At 36.0% G+C, this 21,372-nt stretch overlaps 1 pseudogene; it reads right to left on the minus strand.

Annotated features, from left to right (window-relative positions):
• Positions 1 to 13,541, minus strand: part of LOC149243948 (uncharacterized) — a 28,467-nt pseudogene extending 14,926 nt beyond the window's left edge.
• Between the last annotated feature and the right edge of the window lie 7,831 nt (positions 13,542 to 21,372).

Below are 21,372 nucleotides of genomic sequence, written 5' to 3' on the forward strand. Positions count from 1 at the left end.
GGCAACGAATAGGCGGCAGATGATTGGATGAGAGATATGAAGTGGAAGGTGACATGGAGGTGACGTGGGGTAGCGGTAAATGGCTATGAAGGATACTGCGTTCGAGGGTAAGACGGAGTGGTTTTTGGTTTTGGGATTTTTGGTCCGGAAAGACTAAAAGGTGAGTTTTGTGGTTTATGTAGGCGGTATTAAAGACTACCCATTTCGGGCCTCACACTGTCGATAAACTTCAGATGGCGAATGAGGGTTGAAAGGGAGTGTGGGCCGTATGATTGCGGAGGAGTGTGCGGTATGAGAGGTGAGGTGGAGGGAGTTTAACATGTGAGCGGGGAATGAATGGTGGGGTTGCGATATGATAGGTGGATGCAATGGCTGTGGGTCCGGGTGATTTTAACGAATGAAGTGATAGGATATGAATGAAATAACATAAGGTTAAAACTTTGGTTATTCAAACTCCCATCATCAATATGTTTCCTCATGTTTTGATCTTTAGGAATTAACCATTTCATCATCTTAAACTTTCACATTTCTACCTACCCTTCTATTCCTAACATTTTTACTTATCTTTTCAGAGTGCATTTGAACTAGCAACCCAATATTTTCTTTTTATGAACAATATATCTCTATAACTTATTCCCTCCATTGGCTCAGATTAAACTGTTGAGCCAATTTATTTTCTACCTATGAGAATTAATTTAAAACAAATCCAATTATGATTCAATTATATAATTGGATAAAATAACCTAGTGTGGCACCTAAACAAACTGCACACAACTATTATTTTTCAAACTAAATTTAGAACAAAGTAGTGGCATTTAGATTTGCAACACTTTCAGAGTTGATTTCTTTTTCTTTTTTGTATAACCTAACATTTTATTTTGCCTTCGTTTTTTAGGGCATCTACCCTAACATTTTCTTTGATATGGACATATTTATCAAAATATTTTCCTAACATTTTTTATTCAATATTCTTCTTTTGTCCACATCCTGTCTTAACATTTTGTAAATATATTTTCATTTTTTGTCTAATTTATTCTAACTTATCAAAACCAAAAAAGATGCTACAACATTGGCTCCAACCGGGGACTGCTTTCTCTTGTAGAATGCAGAGAACCTGCAGATCTATGTGCCTTCTCCTCAGGTTATGGAGTCCTTTGTTGTAAAAAATCTCACTGACATCTTGAAAAGTAAAAAAAATCAGAGTTTTTACAATGAAATGTATTCCAACTTCTTAGTATTGAATGAAATATTTGAGAAACCTTTCATTTACAGGATAAGTGGAATATAGTCCCTTAAGATTTTGTAGCACAACTGTGTTGTTTCCTTTCACTTCAGCAATTGCTAAAGGACCAAACCATAGGCTATCAGACTTACCATGCTTTCCCTTTTCCTCCCTCCTGGAGTCCCATCTTAGAACTAGGTCACCTTCCCTGGGGTCCCTTTCCCTGGCTCTTCTGTCAAATAGGCTTTTCATATTATTCTGATATTTCTTCAATTTGTATTGAACTTCATCTTTGTTTTGATTTAGTTCAATAATATGATTTATCCTTCTTGAAAAATCATCAGGTTCGTCTGTTGAGTCATGCGAGAATTTTAAAACTGGGAAAGCCAAATTCATGGGAAAAATTGCATCTTTCCCATAAACTAACTGAAAAGGATATTTTCCAGTGGAGTTTTTTGGAGTTATTCTATTTGCCCATACTGCATAAATTAAATGAGAGTCCCAGCTCCTTTTGTGATCTGCTAGGGTCTTTTTTATTAATTTCACCAGACTTTTATTTGAGGACTTTGCGAGGCCATTACCTTGAGGGTAGTATGGAGTTGAATGATGTAACAAAATCTGATATTTCTGGCAAAACTCAATCATTTTAACACTAGAGAATGTTGTTGCATTATCTGTGACAATTTGAGTTGGGAACCAAACCTAGATAAGATATTTTCTTCAATGAATTTAATTACTATTGAATCAGTAGAATTTCTTACTGGAATTGCTTCCACCCATTTAGTGAGGTAGTCTGTTGTAGTGAGGATCCATCTATGCTGATTGCTTGAAGTGGGATGGATTTCTCCAACAAAATATAATCCCCATTGAAGGAAAGGTGCTGAGATTACTAATGGTACTAGTGGAAGAGCTGCTAGTTTTTGGTTACCCGCAAACATTTGCCAAGGAACACAACCTCTGACCTTTGCCCCTACTTTCAAGAACAATGTTGACCAATAAAATCCTCCCGTTAAAATCTTGTATGTTGTTGCTCTCCAAGAATAATGTCCTCCACAAAATCCTGTATGAAAGTAACCAATGATTCCTTCAGTTTCTGATTCTGTTACACATAATAACAAAATATTCAGTGGATATTTCTAGTACAAATTTTCATTTATGATGCAGTACTTGACTGCTTTAAATTTAAGAGTTTTACACTGGGCTTTGGAGAATGATGTCTGGCATTTAAAATGGAGTAGAAAATTTACAATGTCTTGATACCAATCTGACAATAGAAATTTGTCATCAATATGTAAAGGGTTGATCTGATTTGAAGGTAAAGGTTATTGTGGATTCTTTTCTTCAGGTTGAAGAGAAGGTTCTTGTGGATTCTCCCCTTCTACAAGGATAGAAGGTTCTTATGGATTCTTCCTTTGTAAAATTGGGAAATGTTCTTGTGGATTCTTCCCTTTTGAAATTAGGAAAGGTTCTTGTGGATTCTTCCCTTGTGCAAGGGCAGAAGGTTCTTCTGGATTTCTCCCTTGTACTTCTAAAATAGAATTGATTCCAAGCACTTTGCAATTGGATTTTGCTAGAAGCTTGGCTAGTCCTTGGCCTTTTACTAGCTTTGTAGTTTTGATAGTTAGATTAAACTCAAGTATTCGAGTGATCCACCTACCTCTTTTCCCATCAATGTGAGGTTGAGTTAAAACGATATTTATAGCACCATTAGGAACATAATCAGTAATAGGTGAATGTAGGACATACATCATGAAAGATTTCAGGGCTTGAATGAGTGCATAGGCTTGCTTCTTGATTATGTCATACTTAAGCTCGACATATCTCATAACCTTACTGAAAAAGGCTATGGGTTGGTCATTGGAATCTTCATTCTTTTGTAATAGAATAGCAGAAATGGTTGTTTCTGAGGCAAAATAAAAGATACTTAATGGTTTAGTATAATCAGGGCTGGCCAAGGTGGGAGCTTCAGAGATAGCTTTCTTGATTTGATCAAATGCATGCCTGGAAGAGACAGTCCATTTAACTTCATGATCCTTTCAGAGCATGTCAATTATCTCTTTTAAAATCTCTGCATAATTTGGGATGAATCTCCTTAAAAAAATAATTTTGCCCAAAAAAGCTTGAATGTATTTCTTGTTTCTAGGTAAGGTCAATGTTTCAATGGTAGACGCATGCTTGGGATCAATTACCACTCCTTCCTTTGAGATTATATGGCCCAACAGGTTTCCTTCTTTGATAGCAAACAAAGACTTTTTAGGGTTCAATGATATCCCAAATTCCCTACACCGTCAAAAATCTTGATCAAGTGCTTTAGATGTTTATGATCAGATTTAGAGAAAACAGTAATGTCATCAAGATAGACAACCACAAATTTGTTTACCTGACCCATAAAATCTACATCCATAGTTCTCTGAAATGTTGCTCTAGCATTTGATAAGCTAAATGGCATTTTAGCGTACATAAATGTACCCTAGGGTGTAGTGAAGTTTGTCTTTTCCCTGTCTGCTAGATCAACATTTACATGATTATAACCTGAAAAACCATCAAGCATAGAAAGTCTGTGTGCTGTTGAAACCATTTGAAGTAACTGATTAATGATGCTTTGTTCAAATTTCTAAAGTCCATACAAAGTCTGATTTCTCCATTATTTTTCCTAACAAGAACTAAATTTGCAACCCAATTCGAATATCTAAGAGGGAGAATGATATGGGCATCTAGCATTTTCTTAATTTCCTTTTCTACCATTGGTAGAAGGGCTGTATTAATCCTCCTAAGTTTCTGTTGATAAGGTATTGCTTTTGGCTTCAAAGGGATCTTATGATGTATTAATGAAGTATCATAGGTTTTTAGATCATCATAGGTCCAAGGAAAACCATCTTATAATTTTGAATTAACTTAAGATATTGAGTTTTAATCTGAGGGTCTAGAGATGCAAAGATTTTGATGCTTTTGACATCATCATTTGTTCCAATGTTAATTTCTTCTATGTCTTCTTTCGAAGAAATGGACTGATAATTTTAGAGGACATCATTATGATCAAACAATTTTTCTAAAGGTATCAAGTCTTTGGGAATAAAATTGTTAGACAATTGAATAATATCATGATCAACAATTTTTGAATTGAAATCTGAAGTATCATTCCCACTTGTATTTTTATTTATTTTGGATCTGTCTTCATTAATTTGTAGAACAGAAAATTGATCTACAACTTGCATAAAAGATTTGAAATGTTCATCATCTTCAAATATCTACCAGTGTTTTAGATTGTCTGGGATAGATGGTTTATACTTGACTTGTATTTGGTAGAGTAAATTAGTTTGATCAGGAATTACAAATGACTAGCAGAAACAACTAAGGCATCTGCATGAATATTATGATCTCTTGGAATATAAGTCAAATTAAAAGCATCAAAGTTTTCAACTGAATCCCATACTTCATTTCGGTAAGACCTAAGTCTGCAGTGTTTATTCTGGCAAACATTTCTCACTTGTTTGACAATAAGTTCTGAATCAGTAAAACCACTTAAGTTTTGAACATTTAAGATTTTGGCTAATTGCAATCCCAAAAGGAAAGCTTCATATGCAGCCACATTGTTTGTAACTTTGAAGTCAAGCTTACATGATTGGGTAATGTTTCCTTTTTCTAGTGAAATTAAAACTACTACGGCTCCTACTCCATGTTTTGTACAAGAGCCATCAAAAAATAGTTTCCATATATCAGTTTCATTTAGTGTTGAACTTTCAATTACATCTTCAATTTTAACTTGAGTATCATGCACTTGATTTGAAGACAGTTGAAAGCAACCAAAATCTTGGTCAATTGCATAAATGGGATGGTTCCTTGGCTGGTCTGTTTTGTAAACAATGTGCACAAATCTCACCTCTCTATATAATCTTAGTTGTTCTCCCCCATACACTGGAATAGTAGCATAGGACATATCCATGTGAAGAGTTCCCCCCTAATTTGGCACAGCAAGACCTAGAAAGGAGCATTCCAAATTTGGGAGGGATATCTTTGACAACTATATCAAGTACTACACTTTTCACTGGGATTTGGGCAAGGGTGACTACTAAATCCTTAATCAATCCTAAGCAAGGCAACCTTTTAGAATCAAAGGTGTACAAGTCATGATAAGATCTAGTTATGTCAAGTTTCAAATGATCCATGATAGTTTTTGGCATGAGGTTATGTGATGCTCCAGAATCAAGCATATAATTATACAACATGGAATCATTTGTCTTAAGAGTTACATAGAAAGGAGGCACTATTTCATCTATCATATCTCAGCTAAGGCCAACAACAATTGCTGGTTTTTCATCTTGCAGACTGATGATATCACCTTCAACATCAACCGAGGTATTTTGTATCCATTTGGAGACCTGATTTTTATACCTAGGGTTTTTAGAAAGTTTTGAAAGAGGAATTGGGATTTTAACTCTTTCTAACTCTTTTTCAACATTAAATGTAGTCAAAGCATTTTTGTCATTTTGAGGAGTATCAATTGACTGTTCTAATGGTCGAATGAAAGTCATTTGAGTTTGAGCAGTTTTGGCATGAGGTTCAATTATTGGAGTTTTCTTAGGAGGTCTTACAGGGCCAGGCCTAGGCTGAAGGTCATATCTTTTGTTCAACTCTGCAATTAAAAATTCAGAGAAGGCATGGTATTTAGAAACCTGTGAAGATTCTTGATCTTCTTAAACCTGATTTTATTGTGTAAGAGGAATAATAACTGTTTGATTAGAGGAAGTATCCATATTATTTATATCTTCAGTGATGGTCATAGTATTATCATCAGGTTGCTGATCATCTATCAACAAAGGAGTGGGAATCTATTGATCATTACTAGGGCTCTGAAGAATTTTTAATTGTGGATTTCTTTTATACTGGCCTTGATTTTGATTTTGGGGTCTGGTAACTGTTTGTTGGATTGTCCTAGGTTGAGTCTCAACCTTGGAAATTATATTAGATAGATTTCTATGAAGAGAAGTTATTTCATCTATTTTAGAATCTTCAGTTTTAGTCTTAGAGGAACTAGAAGCCTTTGGTGTCGATTTGAGATTTCTTTGGGCCTTTTCTTCTTTAGCTTTCAAAGAATTTGAAGCGGCCCTATTTGCTTCTACCTCAATAGCATTTGTGTGCATAGCTTCAAGAGTTCTTGAAGTTCTCTCTCTCAACATAACAACAAAATCATCATCAAAGGCTTTATAAAATCTAGACTTTGCTGCTACTACAGGGGGTTTACAATCATGGGGCATTTTATGATAAAGCTTATTGAATCTTTTGATAAAGTTTGATACAGGTTCACCAAAATTTATTTTAAGTTCATCAAACTCAGTGAGAAAGTAAAGAGGATCTTTTTTAATACCCCATTGGTTTTTAAATATGTTTGTAAGCTCTTCCCATTTTCTAATGGAATTTGCAGGTAACTGCCTAAACCAAATTCTCACATTTCCTTCAAGTAATTGTACAAACAACCTCATGTAAACATTTTCTTGTTCAATATTCATGTTATCTACAAAGTCTAAAAAGGCTTGAATATGGTCTTCAACAGAAGGACTAGTTTCTCCATTATACTTGGGAAGTTATTTCAAGTATCCAGCTGGGAGTGCATCGAGATTAGGAGGTAAGACTAAAGCTACATATCTAGCCTATATTCTGAAATCTCCAAAATCATCTATTAATACTGCCATGACCCCTGAGCTTTCTAAAAAATTGTCCACTACTTTTAGTTCACCATTGTTCCCTTCAGCTTCAACAATAATACCTTCTGAAGTCCATTCTTCACCACCATTTATACCTACACTCCCTCACCAACCTATCATTACCCATTCATCATCTACTAGTCTTGGTTCTTCATCCATTGCTGCATCATCTCCAAGTACCTCAACCCCACATCTCAGCCTCTCCCAACTTACAGCAATGGAAAACATATATGCTCCTCTTGTTTTACCTACCCAACTTCATGCTATGCTTGCAGATTATCAGAGTAAGATTTTCCTATTTGATGCTACTGGTCATTACACTACCCAACAACATGTAAACAAGATGTCTGACTTTTTTGAATTGCATGAAATAGATGAAGCAGATGTCCAGATGAGACTCTTTTTCCAAACTTTAATTGGCGATGTCAAGAATTGGTTCAAAGCCTTTCCTGCCAACCATATTGCAGACTTGACAAATTTTCAAAGATTATTTATTGATAGCTGGGAAAAGAAAAAGAATCCCTTACAAATCCTTTTAGAATATGAGAATATTAGAAGAGGGCCTATTGAAATTGTTCAAGATTACTGCACTAGATTCAATAATATATATAATGCAATCCCAGTTAACCTTAGACCCCCACCTGACTTAGAATTAATAAATTTCCCTGATGGTTTTGACACAGATATGGCATACCAACTTAGGGAAAGAAACCCCTCAACATTAGAAGAAATGAAAAGTGTAACAATTAGTGTAGAAGCTAATTTGTTAGCTAAAAGGGCTAGAGTTAGAAATGAAAGGAGAGGAATTGCAAAGGATGAAACTTCACCATATGACATTAAAGAGATAGTTTAGCCAAAAGTATGGAAAGACTAATGGATAGAATAGAGAACATAGAAAGGAAACCCAATGGGATAACCAACAAGCACCTCTAGCTAGAAACCCAAATTTTAGAAAAAACCAAAACATTGGTAAAAATGGACTGAATAAGAACATTAGGCCTCCTTTTCAAGAAAATTATGCAGAGACATCCCATCCAGAAGATCCAGAACAAGATACACAAATTAACCTAATGGGAATAAATGATGAGGACACTGTTTTTCTAGCCCAGGATGAGTAGGAACTATATATGCTGCAACAATTACAATTACAGTTTGGGGAACCATTTGATTAAAACAAGGATATGATTTTGCCATATTTGAAGTTCATAAACAGTATAACCTAAGGAGAAAAAAGAATGCTGATGTCCCTGACCAAACCAAGAAAATTGTACAAAATCAACCCAAGAAAATAAAAGAAGCCCCTATTTAAAAAATCCTCCAAATTCTCCCTAGGGAAAACCTAAAACCTTCTAGCCCCACAATTGTAGACATAACCTCTGATCAACCATCCACTTTAATTCCACCTAAGGAACCAGTGGGCAAAGCTCAAAACATCAGATTCGAAAATCCACATATGGAGGTCGCTAATAAAGGAAAAGAAGACAAGCCTACTCAAATCCCTGCTGCAAAAATTCAAAACCTTCAAACATAAAAGTGTGTGGATTCCTTCAACCGAACAAATGATTGACTCCCCTTCTAGCTGATATGATTTCCTTAGCTAGTTTATTTTTTCAACTGGCTAGTTGATTCCATGTGTAGGTCCATTTCTCTTTGGAAACTTAACCTCATCACATATCGGGCATTGCACATGAGCTTGGACTTCAATCCCACCATTACGAGTTGTATGGAAGACACAAGGAAAATGTATGATCACTTGCTTTATTTTCAACTCCTTTTTGTTGCTTTCATTTCCTCCCTGAAACACCCCTATCTCATTTCATCATCATCAACCATATAAATGGATTGATGCCATTAATTTTCATTCTAGATGTAGATCCACAGCCTATTATGCATATGTTCAGCTGAATATGATTCCATTGTATCTTATTAGATTGGATTTGCAGGTTCTTTTGAGTGTGTGTGGTAGAGGAGCTACAACATTCCCCGGATGGATTCTATGTGATAGTTGGAGGAATTACTCCCACTCCTTTAGGGGAAGGAAAGTCCACCACAAATGTTGGCCTATGTCAAGCACTTGGTACCTACTTGGGCCAAAAGGTCACCTTTCTGAACTTATCTTTTCATCTCATACAGGCAAAGTCTTTGGCTGAACAAATTGATTGAATGGAATGCTTTTGGTTGGCTGATCTGTGAACACTCCACATTATTTAGTGGTTTTATTTATTTTATTGATATGTAAAACCCAGTAGTATACTGAACTGAAAGAGGGAATCTAAAGGGCATCAAAATTAATAGTTTTTTCATTGGGTCAACGATTAATTATTTGGAAGAACATAAACAGAAAAGTCTAACTTCTTAGATCTCGCTGTTAATTGATGAATGCTTTCATTTCTTCAAGACTTCAAGTATTGAGATCTTGCAACCAATCACTGAAAACAGCGAATTGACATTTAGAACATCATGGAGTCATCTTTTCATAAGTTCGAGCTGTTGCATTGATGGCCTTTCTTTTGAGAAATGTTCTCGATGCATTTTATCATTGCATTGCATTCCTCAGTCCAAGGAGGACTGAAGAGGACAAAGTTGTCATATCTTGTTTCCAGGGCCAATTCTGTAGGTTGGTCAATGGTCATTATCAAAATTCAATTGCTTGTGCATGTGTAATTCATTGAAAGAGAAAAACTGGACTTGACAGGACTCGACTGGTTGCACATTCAATGGCACAGACTCCCCATCTTCATGGACAGAGTTACAGCCACTGGATGTGCACCAACTTCCAAGCGTTGTCTGGGTAATCTCTTGGTTACAGATGAGTCTTTCTCCTCTACTTAAGTCTGTCTCTTTGATATGGCATGCAGTGAAAACACTGACCTTATTTGATGCAGGTTGTGGCATGTCTCTGTCAATTGAGTCAAGGACCAACCTTTGGAATAAAAGGAAGAGCTGCAGGGGGGGATACAGTCAAGTAATTCCAGTGGATTAATTCAACTTCCACTTGACAGGAGATATTCATGCAATTGTAGCTGCAAACAATCTTCTTGCAGCTGATATCGATACACGCTTTTTTCATGACGCAACCCAATCAGACACTACACTATTTAATAGAGTATGCCCCATAAACAAAGAAGGGAAACAAACTTTTGCAAAAATCATGAAGAAACATCTAGAGAAATTGGACATTCATAAGGATTATCCTGATGATCTCACTCCCGAAGATGTAAACAAATTTGCTAGGTTTGACATAGATCCGGAATCCATTACTTGGAGAAGAGTTATATATGTCAATTATTGTTTCTTAAGGAAAATTACAGTTGGTCAAGGACCATATGAGAAAGGAATGGTGAGACAAACTAGTTTTGATATATATGTAGCTAGTGAAATCATGGTTGTTTTAGCCCTTGCAACTTGTCTTGGAGACATGAGAGAAAGGCTCGGGAAATTGCCTCATTCTCTTTGTTGAGTTGATTTCACTTTCGAAATTCATATTGTTGAGTCCATTTCTGTCCTTATAAAACTGAGTTCACCTTGCTAAGTCAATTTCCTCATAAGCATTTTGACTTCACTTGTTGAGTCGATTTTCTTATAAAATTGCTAAGTCAATTTTCGACTACACTTTGTAAGTCAATTTTCTTATAAGCATATAGACTTCATTTGCTGAGTTGATTTTCGTGTTCATATCAACTTTTCTTTCAAGAAACTTGACCCTTAGCCGATGCTTTTCTCCTGGTCAGTTTCTCCAGGATCTCCAATGATTTCTGAGCACTGTAAGTGAACTGTGGATCTATGTACTATGTACAATCTCAAGCTTATTCAATCATGATTAAGTAATGGTTTAACTGCTAATGGCTACAGCATCACCGAATTTTTGTACTTGATATGTATAATCAGAAACTTAAATTGAAAATTGCAGCCTCAAGATTCTAATTGTCGCTGAACTCAATTCAACACGAAATGGACAACAATCATTACATAGTTGTTGTATTTCACAGGAAGAATAGTCTATGAGTGACGCTATCAGAAATATAGTTGGAAATTCTTCATTTTAACCATCATTTCAACCGTAAGTAGCACACTAACTGTAGCTAAGAACACCAATAAGCGATGTTGCACAAGTTTCTGGTATGTAGGAACGAGTATCTAGCACGGGTAGTAGCACGGGTAGAAGTATTGCCCAAATTTACAAGAAACGTCAAGTTGGCAGCAGTAATAATATAATATATTAAAATTTAATATATATTAAAAATAAAAATAAAATAATTTATTTATTTCCATCCAAAACTTGCCAATCAAATTCTATCTTGCAAAGAAACATGTAAAAGATTGAACTTTGAAACATTGCCCCAAAAAATCAAAATATTAATCCATAACAATTTCTCAATCAAATTCCTTCAGAGCAAAGAAACATGCAGAACTCCCAAACTGGAAAAAAGATTGTTATTGCTTGATTATTAGGTGATTTCATGCAATGCTATATGTTAAGTCATTGGTTCAATTCCTAGCCTTTGATGTAACCTCACCAATATTATATATATTACATCTAATTATAATAGAGATGAGAAAAAATAAAATATATATTAATAGTAATTAAAAAAAATTAAAACAATAGAGTTTAAATCCAATGTTATTTTAAAAAGAGTTTGTATAATAAAATTATAAATTTCCAAGTTAATATATATTTTATACTTGAATAAATATGAAAATTAAATTAAAAATTATTTTTTTAATAATATTTATATTTCATAATTTCAACTATTTTTTTTCTTTAGTATTCCATCTTTTGTCCATTCAGCTTGGGCGATAATGATGGTTTTGTGAGTGGCCAACTATCTTCCTAAATTCTTTTATATCCATCTGTCATCCGCGTATATGAGGATAATGAATAGCTTTCCAATGACAGATCAGGATTGGCCAGATGCCTCATCTTCATTTGGATAGAAGGGCTCTCCATAAACAGGTTGTTTCTCTTAGTTGGGGACCCATATCCAAATCTAAACTCAGCGTCATACCCTTCCCTTCACGCAGTTCCATCAGTTTAAGCAGCAACCAAGCTGGCAATGTCAAATACACCTAGGTTTGCACTTATTCATTGCAGTGAAGCTCCCAAAACATCAAAAATCGGTTGCAGTGAAGCTACTGAAAAGCTCCAAAGTACCTGTTGAAGCTCCCGGCAGTTTTGGAGCGTTTCCGATCAGCTCCCAAGCTCTCAAGAGAGGGAGAGCTTCGGGTATGTGCTCTCCAATGCCTGGGAGTGGTACCCGTGTAACTATGCCAATAAGCCATACATAGTATTTAGCATTACCATAGAGACATTCATCATTGAATCCATTAACAAAGCTAATCAAAGCATTTCACGCATAGAAATTACCCCACAACCACAAAGAAGCCCTTACACAAAGACATTGTTTACCCCGGAAACCCAAATTGGAAAGCCAACTTATAATGCTTTCTTAGTGCTCTTATTTTGCAATCTCTGTTTAATGATTGGTTTACTATCTGTCGATTGAATATCACTTTATTCTCATCCAATAAACAAATCCAATAAACAAGACGCAGAGGCAGTGAGCCAACCATTGACTAGTGCATGGTGCTTAATATTTTCCTCTTGTAGAATGGAAATTTCCAGGTCTGTGCAGAGTGATAGTCATTGCAGAATGGAAAATTCCAGTTCTAGTCATTGCAGATGGGCTCTTGAATTTCAGACACAAAATTATTCATGTGCATCTCAATAGGATTACCTTCTTTAACCCAAGGATAAGAGCCGAAAGAGCTATGAATGTCTGGGTCAATCTCTCGCATCTTTTTCGTTCATTCATAATGTGATCCTGACTATGACCTGATGTCTTTGCTGGCACTGGAGGATTCATTATTGAAGTAGATATATTCGCATCTAGGAAATTATTTCCCATGAAAAAACATTGTGTTGAAAACAATTCTCCTCTTGCAGACAAATTAAATGTATCTAGACCATGGTTAATGCCAGAATGAGAAATACAACTCTTCTGTCCAGCAGATCCCTTGGAAACCATGATCTCTCCCTGCATAGTGGGGGTTCTTGGTGCCGTTGTTTCACTTTGTGGGAGACTCGTAATATAACTTTCAAGCTGTTGGGGTAAGCAGTGTTGTTGCTGAACTTGAACGTTCTGCACAGAATTTTGCAAGTAGCCAGAGGAGAATGGCAATTGAGATGAAGTTGAATCCCAATTATTAACCTTTGGAATTTTCACAGGCCTCTCGTAACCTCCAAAAACCTGACACCCGAATTATATTCCGGGCATGCTGTTGAGGGAATTTTGATATTCTCCATGGGGTTGAATGACTGAAAGGATCCACCCTGGTCAAAATTCTCATGGGGCTGATAGTCCATCGATACCGGTAATTGCTCTAGAGTTGGAGTAGACAAAGTGCTATATTGCCTTAAAAGTGCAGGATCTTCCATGCTCTGTAAAAACAAGAAATGCTAGTCATCTTGATGTCAATGACTCTCCATCTTATGTGAAAGCTCGAATAAGAATATAGATGAATTTGAAGCATACCAAAGCTGACAACCATTGAGATGATAACATTTCCATCTTCATAGTCTGAGATTTTGGATTTGTCAACGAAGTTCTTTGAAGCATCTATAAAAAACCATGGAGGAATTATTGTCTTGGGAAGCCTCAGATACATTATCAAGAACATTTCAAATACCAACGGAGAATGAACAAACAATGATCAAACATAGACTACAGAATGCAAAAATTTACAAAGAGAGAAACCAGAGGTTGCCATTTATTATTTTGTAAGGAATTGTTAAAACAACACATGCTTGACTCTTGAGATTCCAGAAAAGGACATAACAAATTAGGTGGAGAGACTTTCCCTACTCCAACTTCAGAGGATAATGTCAATGCTATATATTGTAACAAAAGGAAATGGGGATTGCTGTCTTGAGAGAAAATTTAATGTATCCTTTCACACACACAGAGATGGACTGTCAAACTACAGTGGTAATTAGATAGCCTCAACTATATAAAGAGCGACTAATTACATAGTCAAAGACGGTGAGCCTTTCTATCTGGATTCTGTCCATATAACAGTGATCTAGAATTTCTATTGGATTACTTACGATGCTGGTCCTTCCCCCTTCAATTTAGAAACTCAAAGAAAAGTTCAAAACTCCCTTGAAATCTTTTGAATGTCTACTTAAAAAAACTAGAAACCTTGCCAATAAGTATACCACTTGAAAAAACTCGAAACCTTGCCAAAATTTAATGTCTCTCATTGTTTTGAAAGAATCTGAATATATTATATCTAATATAATTGGGTTTCCAAACTTTTGTTGAGTTTCAGGCAAGTCAAACTAACAGTGGTAATTAGATAGCCCCAGCTATATAAAGCGCTGGTAATTACATAGTCAAAGACAGCTGGTGAGTCTTTCCGTCTGGACTCTGTCCATATAACTGTAGCCTAGAATTTCTACCGGTTCCTCACGATGCAAAGCACTAATTCTAGAATTTTTATTGGATTCCTTATGATGAAAAGCACCATTGTTGTCTCTGCATGCTGGTCGTTCTATATATATTGTTTTCATTATCAACTAAGTTTCCTTATTAGATTATATATAGACACAAAGCCCTTAACATTACATTGTCTTTAACATTTAAACCAAACTATTTGCATTAATTCTGTATGATGCTTATTCCAGATTTATCTTTTCATTGTCAACCCAATTTCCTTATTAGATATCTTCACATTGCATTTCCTTTAGCATTTAAATTTTAAACCAAGATTCAACATTGTCTTTGGCATTAAAACCAAGAGATTTGGGCAAACCAACCACGTTTCTTGTATTTATGGTAGAATTATCTTTGGACTATTGGTAGAAACTTAAAAAAACTGAAGTGAATCCTTTAACAAAACTTAGATTAATGAATGTAGAAATAATACAAAATTGAGCTTACATAGATCCAAAAATTGATACACTTCGGAATGCTTTTCCAGGCACTGAAAAAAACAAAAATCCACATTCTTTAAGATCCAAATTGAGCTTACATAGATCCAAAAATTGATACACTTTGGAATGCTTTTCCAGGCACTGAAAAAAACAAAAATCCTCATTCTTTAAAATCCAATAGCTAGAGCGTGTAACCAGCATGGTTGCAACCTTTATAAAAGATATAATCCCACCTTAACTAGGGATATTTGCCTCTTTTGAGCTCTATCCTTCACCTCCTTGCCTCTGCAGCGGTTGCAGCTTAGTTCTTTTACATTGGCATTTGGTCATGAAGATCATTTGAAATGTTAAGTGTCAAATAAAGATTCATCCGAAACATTTAGATAAAAAAACCTGAACATACTGTATGTTGTGTAGGCATCCCACCATCCTTCTCAAACCCAAATGAGGACTTAGGGGAATCATCAAACATTGCCCTTCCAAGCCTATGTGACTTATCATACACATTGTATGAGGATTTGCCAATCAAATCCAGTGACAAAGTAGCATGATTTTAGTATGTAGATTTTCGCTGCTATCTATAATTGTGTTATACGCTATGCATATGAATTGTGTTAGAATGTAGAAATGTCCCAACATTTCAAGTGGACACTATTGCCCTCATCAGGGGATCTAAATGAAGCTTATGTGGTAAGAGGCTTAGTAGATGGCTATAAAAAATCCATGGCATGGATCAGAGCCAAGGGAAGATCCAGAATTTGCCGGAGATTTTGGTAACATTCCTAATGGTATTTGTGTACCTATTAACCTAGAGTCATTCGCTGAAGCCACAGGGTGACCAACAAAATGAGTTAAATTGAATGAATATGCTAAGCCAGAACTGGAATTGTTGTGGCCAGGAACATAAAATTGAAGTGTTCTCAACCTTGATTGTGAATTTGTGTTATGATTTTGATGTTTCAGGTGAGGAGGCCGAACCATTACACGTTTATGTCCTAATGCAACTTGACTACTTTGCAGCAAAGACGATGTCTCAGTGGAAGTATCTATGATATTTTAAGACAAAATACTTGATTGCAGAAGAGAAGATGGTTGGTGCTCTTCAGATTCCTACATTAAGAAAAACATCATTCTGCCAAACATCCTTCATATTTACATGCTAAGGAAATCACTAAAAAAGCAAGAACGAAAAAAGGAATTGGGAATAATTTGTCATCGAACTAATTAGATAAAAAAAGACACCAAGGAGAAAAGAAGGCTACCCTTCTAGGAGGTCATCTCTCCTTCTAACTCATCATAGGTCTATCCATATGAGACAAGGGTCCATGCATATGCTAATCACTATTAGGAAGAGTAGGTTACAGACCCATTATTTTCTCTATCTCTATGCCTGACTTCTTTAGGTCACCTAAAAAATAATTATCTTTCCTTGAGTTATCACTTCCTCTACCATGATTCTCCAATATTGGTCTCATATCCTCCCACAAGTATCCTTCTTCCTCTGAATTTCGCTAGTTTCTAGACACCATTCTACTGCTTATTATATCGATTTCCTGAGGTGGATGTACATGTGAAAGTAGTCCACATGAGGATCTTTGGACCCTGTAATTTCCATAGGCATCAATTAGAGCACCATGCATTAATTGATGCCTCAAATCATATCCATTAGTTGAACCATATACTACACTCAGTAGCAGCATCAAGTTGCCTGAGGTGATCTCCATCACCTTTCCCACCCCAAGGCCTTTCCCACCCCCTATCCTGCTCTACATTCCTGTCATTTAGCCTTCCAACAATCCTTGATGGAGAAGGATTCCTTCCAACTCCGATTCTTGATGATGCCAGAGGAGCACTCCTTCCTCCAACACTTGATGGAGAAGAATCTCTTCCAATTTTAACTCTTGGTGGAGAGGAAACCCTTCCACCTCTTAACCTAGAGACCAGAGAGTAATGTTTTCCAACTCAAATCCTTGACGAGGGAGAGAGAGGCCTTCCAAGTCTAATCCTTGATGGAGAAACATTGAAATCGTTATCACTATAGCTTGTAGCAGTCTTCTGTCCATATCCAGGTTTAGGAAAATCATCTGCACTTTCCAATCATCTAAATAACAAATGTTTTTCTTTTAACATATCGACAAGAAAATGTCATCAAATAATTCAAATTCTACTAGAAAAATCTGAAACACACTACAACTTTCACATCAATGTTTTTAAAAATAAAGAATACACCCACGCAATACCCCTGCATTTCTAGGATATTCCACCTAATTTAACAACATTCTATGAACCATAACAAAAGGCGTGTGCATACTAGATAAAGTATCAAAGTTTCATTTGCCATTCAAGACTTTCTAAAATTAAAATCCAAATATCTAGAGACTAAATATTTTGTTCTTTTAACCGAACAATCACTTGTAAGAGAAGAGTAGTGTAAAGACCGATACTACAGCAAACTTATAAGAGAATCCTTGCTTTACAATCAAAATCTAGCATTGAGCATGGGTTTCTACTATTAGAAACAAACCTGCAAAATTGTTGTCCAGTGTAATCTGTTTTACTGGATTCTGTTGTTTAATTTAGTTGTTATAAGTGGATGTTTTTCATGTTCCATTTTTGTAAGTTTGTATGCAGAAACTACTACTTGCCCTTCGATTGTTTGTGTTTTTTTATAGAACTAATAAATTGCACGCATCTGCTGATTATTTGTGAAATAGCATGGAAGTTTTAATTGCAAGCTTCGCCTGTGTTTTTGCAGGTTTGACAAATTTAATTGTTCAAACTGAAGATGAGTATGTCAGCAAGGCATTGGAGTTAGCTTCTAACATTCCTTTGCTCTCATATCTGAGGACGTGTCTTTGGGAACGGATGCTGAAGTCCAAGCTTTCTGATGGACATAACTTTGTTCATGGTTTGGAATGAACATACCGAAAACTATGGCACCGGTATTGTGAAGGGGATGTTCAAGGAAGAGTGTTGCTGGTACTTTGTTACAGATTTGGAGATGTATATCTCATGCTTAAGTCTTGGTTAACAATGATAACATCATATGTGAGTTCCTCTGTGCTAAATTTGGGGGCTTTATGATAATGTAAGGATGTGAAGAAAATTAACTTTGTTGTTAAATGTGTACGTGGTCCAAATGGCAGGTAAAGGTGTCAAATTCATAAATAAATGAGGATTCATCAAGTCTGGAACCAGAGATATTTGGCAGATGTATACATGAAAGTCCAAAAAGGTGGCCTAAAGATTCCCGAAGACTAAATGTATGTTATTTTTCTACCTTATTTTGAGATAAACAACACCCAGCCAAAATATGATTCTGTAGTTGATTTCTAGTTAACATTTACTTTTATTTGAAGCATGTACTTTATAATTTGCTCGGGCAATTGTTAAATTTTATTTCAAGAACATACCATATTCATCTATGATATGTAGCCCAATTGTTGAGATAATGTGCAGATTGAAGTTTACACTTAATGATGACCAATGATGTATATATTTGTAAGTTAATATGATTATGATCATTTACACGTCTTTAGAAATTACCTCTCATGTGGCACATCCCTCTCTATATGTGGCACATCAAAGTTTATTTACTTTTTTTCACAGTTATAACTTTGTTGAATCTGACTTAGGTATTGCAACTAATGCTTATAGTAATTTGGAACAATGCAATTTGAGTTGACTTAGATTTGTGAGTCTTTCCTAAGACTTGGTCTTGAAACTAGCCATTAGCCAAAGTCTTTCCCAAGTTATCGAGTCTTGTTGAGTCCCATGCCAGACGAGTCTTTGTTGAGTCTAGTGAGTCTGAGTCTAAGTGTGAGAACATTTATTTGGAAACCATTGATGCTTGTGCATTTTTTTTTTAAATTCATTGGGGATTCTGTCTTGTTAGCTTCTTCCATTACAATAGACTTCATCATTTTTTTAAATAACAATTTTGATTATTGTTATTTGGATTGATGAACATCTTTGGCTTTCTGTGTGATTCTTGTTCACATTTACTTGGTTTTTTCACTGATGCTTGGTGTTGTATATTATTTTTTAAATGATAGCTTCTTACAATTGACTTGCTCCCCTAAGTGTGTCCAATTCATTGAATGGAAAATCACAAAGTTCCATGTAGCCAACCTACAAAAACAATTGTTCTATTCTCATAATGTTATGAACTACATGTTTGGCGACGCTGCTACAACAGGGGGGTTCCTATTGTGTCAAAGTCTTCTGGGTACTATTTTCTTTTTATGTCGTCCCAACCTCTATAATCATGCTCTTGAATAGTCAAATATTGGCTGGCGGCCCCACATGCCCCATCCTCACCATTAGATCGTGACTTCATGTGGGATATTATATGTTATGCATGTAGGATTGATTTTGGCTTGTAGGTTTCATATATTTCTACATTACCACTGACTATTATTTCTTATTGGTAGAAGGTGCATAGACCAGAAAGTGCAGATGCTTTTCTTGAACCTGGATATGGACAGAAGCCTGCTACAAGCTATAGTGATAACGATTACAATGTTTCTCCATCAAGGATTAGACTTGGAAGGCCTCTCTCTCCCTTGTCAAGGATGGGAGTTGGAAAACATTCCTCTCTGCTCCCTAGGTTAAGAGGTGGAAGGGTTTCCTCTCCACCAAGAGTTGGAATTGGAAGGGATCCTTCTCCATCAAGTGTTGGAGGAAGGAGTGCTCCTCTGGCATCATCAAGAATAAGAGTTGAAAGGACTCCTTCTCCATCAAGGATTGTTGGAAGGTTAAATGACATGAATGTAGAGCAGGATAATGGGTGAAAAGGCCTTAGGGTGGGAAAGGTGATGGAGATCAACTCAGATAACTTGACATTGCTACTATGGGTGTAGAATATGGTTCGAGGAACGGATATGATTGGAGGCATCAACTAATGCATGGTGCTCTAATTGATGCCTATAGAAATTACAGGGTCCATAGATCCTCATGTGGACTACTCACACATGTACATCCACCTTAGGAAATCGATATAATAAGCAATAGAGTGGTGTCTAGAAACTAGCTAAATTCAGAGGAAGAAGAATACTTGTGGGAGGATATGAGCCTAAGATTGGAGAATCATGGTAGAGGAAGTGGTAACTCAAGGAAAGCTAATTATTTTCTTAGTGACCTAAAGAAGTGGTCAGGCTTAGAGAGAGATAAAATAATGGGTTTGGAACTTGCTCTTCCTATTAGTGATTAGAAGATGCATGGACCCTTACATGGACCCTTGTCTCATATGGATAGACCTATGATGAGTTAGAAGGAGAGATGACCTCCTCGAAAGGTAGCCTTCTTTTCTTCTTGTTGTCTTTTTTGATCTAATTAGTTTGATGGCAAATTATTCCCCAATTCCTTTTTTCGTTCTTGCTGTTTTAGCGATTTCCTTAGCATGTAAATATGAATGATGTTTGGCAGAATGTTATTTTTCTTAATGTAGGAGTTTGAAGAGCACTAGCCATCTTCTCTTCTACAATTAGGTATTTTGTCTTAAACTATAATAGATACTTCCACTGGGAGATCGTCTTTGCTGCAAAGTAGTTAAGGTGCATTAGGACATAGACGTGTAATGGGTCGGCCTCCTCACATGAAACATCAAAATCATAACAAAAAATCACAATTAAGGCTGAGAACACTTCAATTTTATGTTCCTGACCACAATAATTCCAGTTCTGGCTTGGCATACTCATTCAGTTTAACTCATTTTGTGGTCACCTAGTGGCTTCAATGAATGACTCTAGGTTAATAGGTACATAAATACCATTAGGAATGGTACCAAAATCTTGGGCAAATTCTGGATCTTCCCTTGGCTTTGATCCCTCGAGCTTTGAATTCCTGTCACCTGTGACATCATCATCAAGTGACATTCCTTTCTTACAAAGGCAACAATCACAGAGACTTTCTTCTTTGTACTACCTTCTATGCAAATGTTACGACCTCTAACTCCAGTTTGACTTGTACTATCTTTAAAAAACTTAGGCCGACCTTACTTATATTTAAAATTTTGGTTGAAAGTGTGCATGAGGCATAGTCATTCAAGGGAGGTCAATGGGTTGTTTTATTCTTGGCAACATGAATTCAGAGAGTGAAACTAGCATTTGAAATATGCATGCAACTTTTCTAACCTCAAAAAGTCAACTTGGTTTATTGACATCCCCTGGATGTGAGTTCCATGGAGTCCTATCAACAACTAAGTGTAGGGTTGTTAGAGCGTGTTATTGCATATACTTGGGTGTATTCTTGAATTGGTGAGAGGAGAAGTGTTGTAATGGATTTTAATTAGCAACTTATGTACATAATTATCAGTGAACAACAACATTTTTTAGTGGTCAAGCATTGTAGCAGCCTATTTCATCCTATATAGCAGGTGTACCATCTAAACAACAACTATGTTGGAGTTAAGGAACTAATAATAAGAATTCTTTCCACTAGTTTGAGGTCAAAAAAATGAGATGACATCAGTCTTTATAGATCTTTGAGTCCTGTGGTTGAATAGTTGCCTTGTT

This window comes from Pinus tabuliformis, chromosome 8 (assembly GCF_031772625.1).
Source record: "Pinus tabuliformis cultivar Carrire ecotype Pingquan chromosome 8, CPIR1, whole genome shotgun sequence".
NCBI lineage: Eukaryota > Viridiplantae > Streptophyta > Pinopsida > Pinales > Pinaceae > Pinus > Pinus tabuliformis.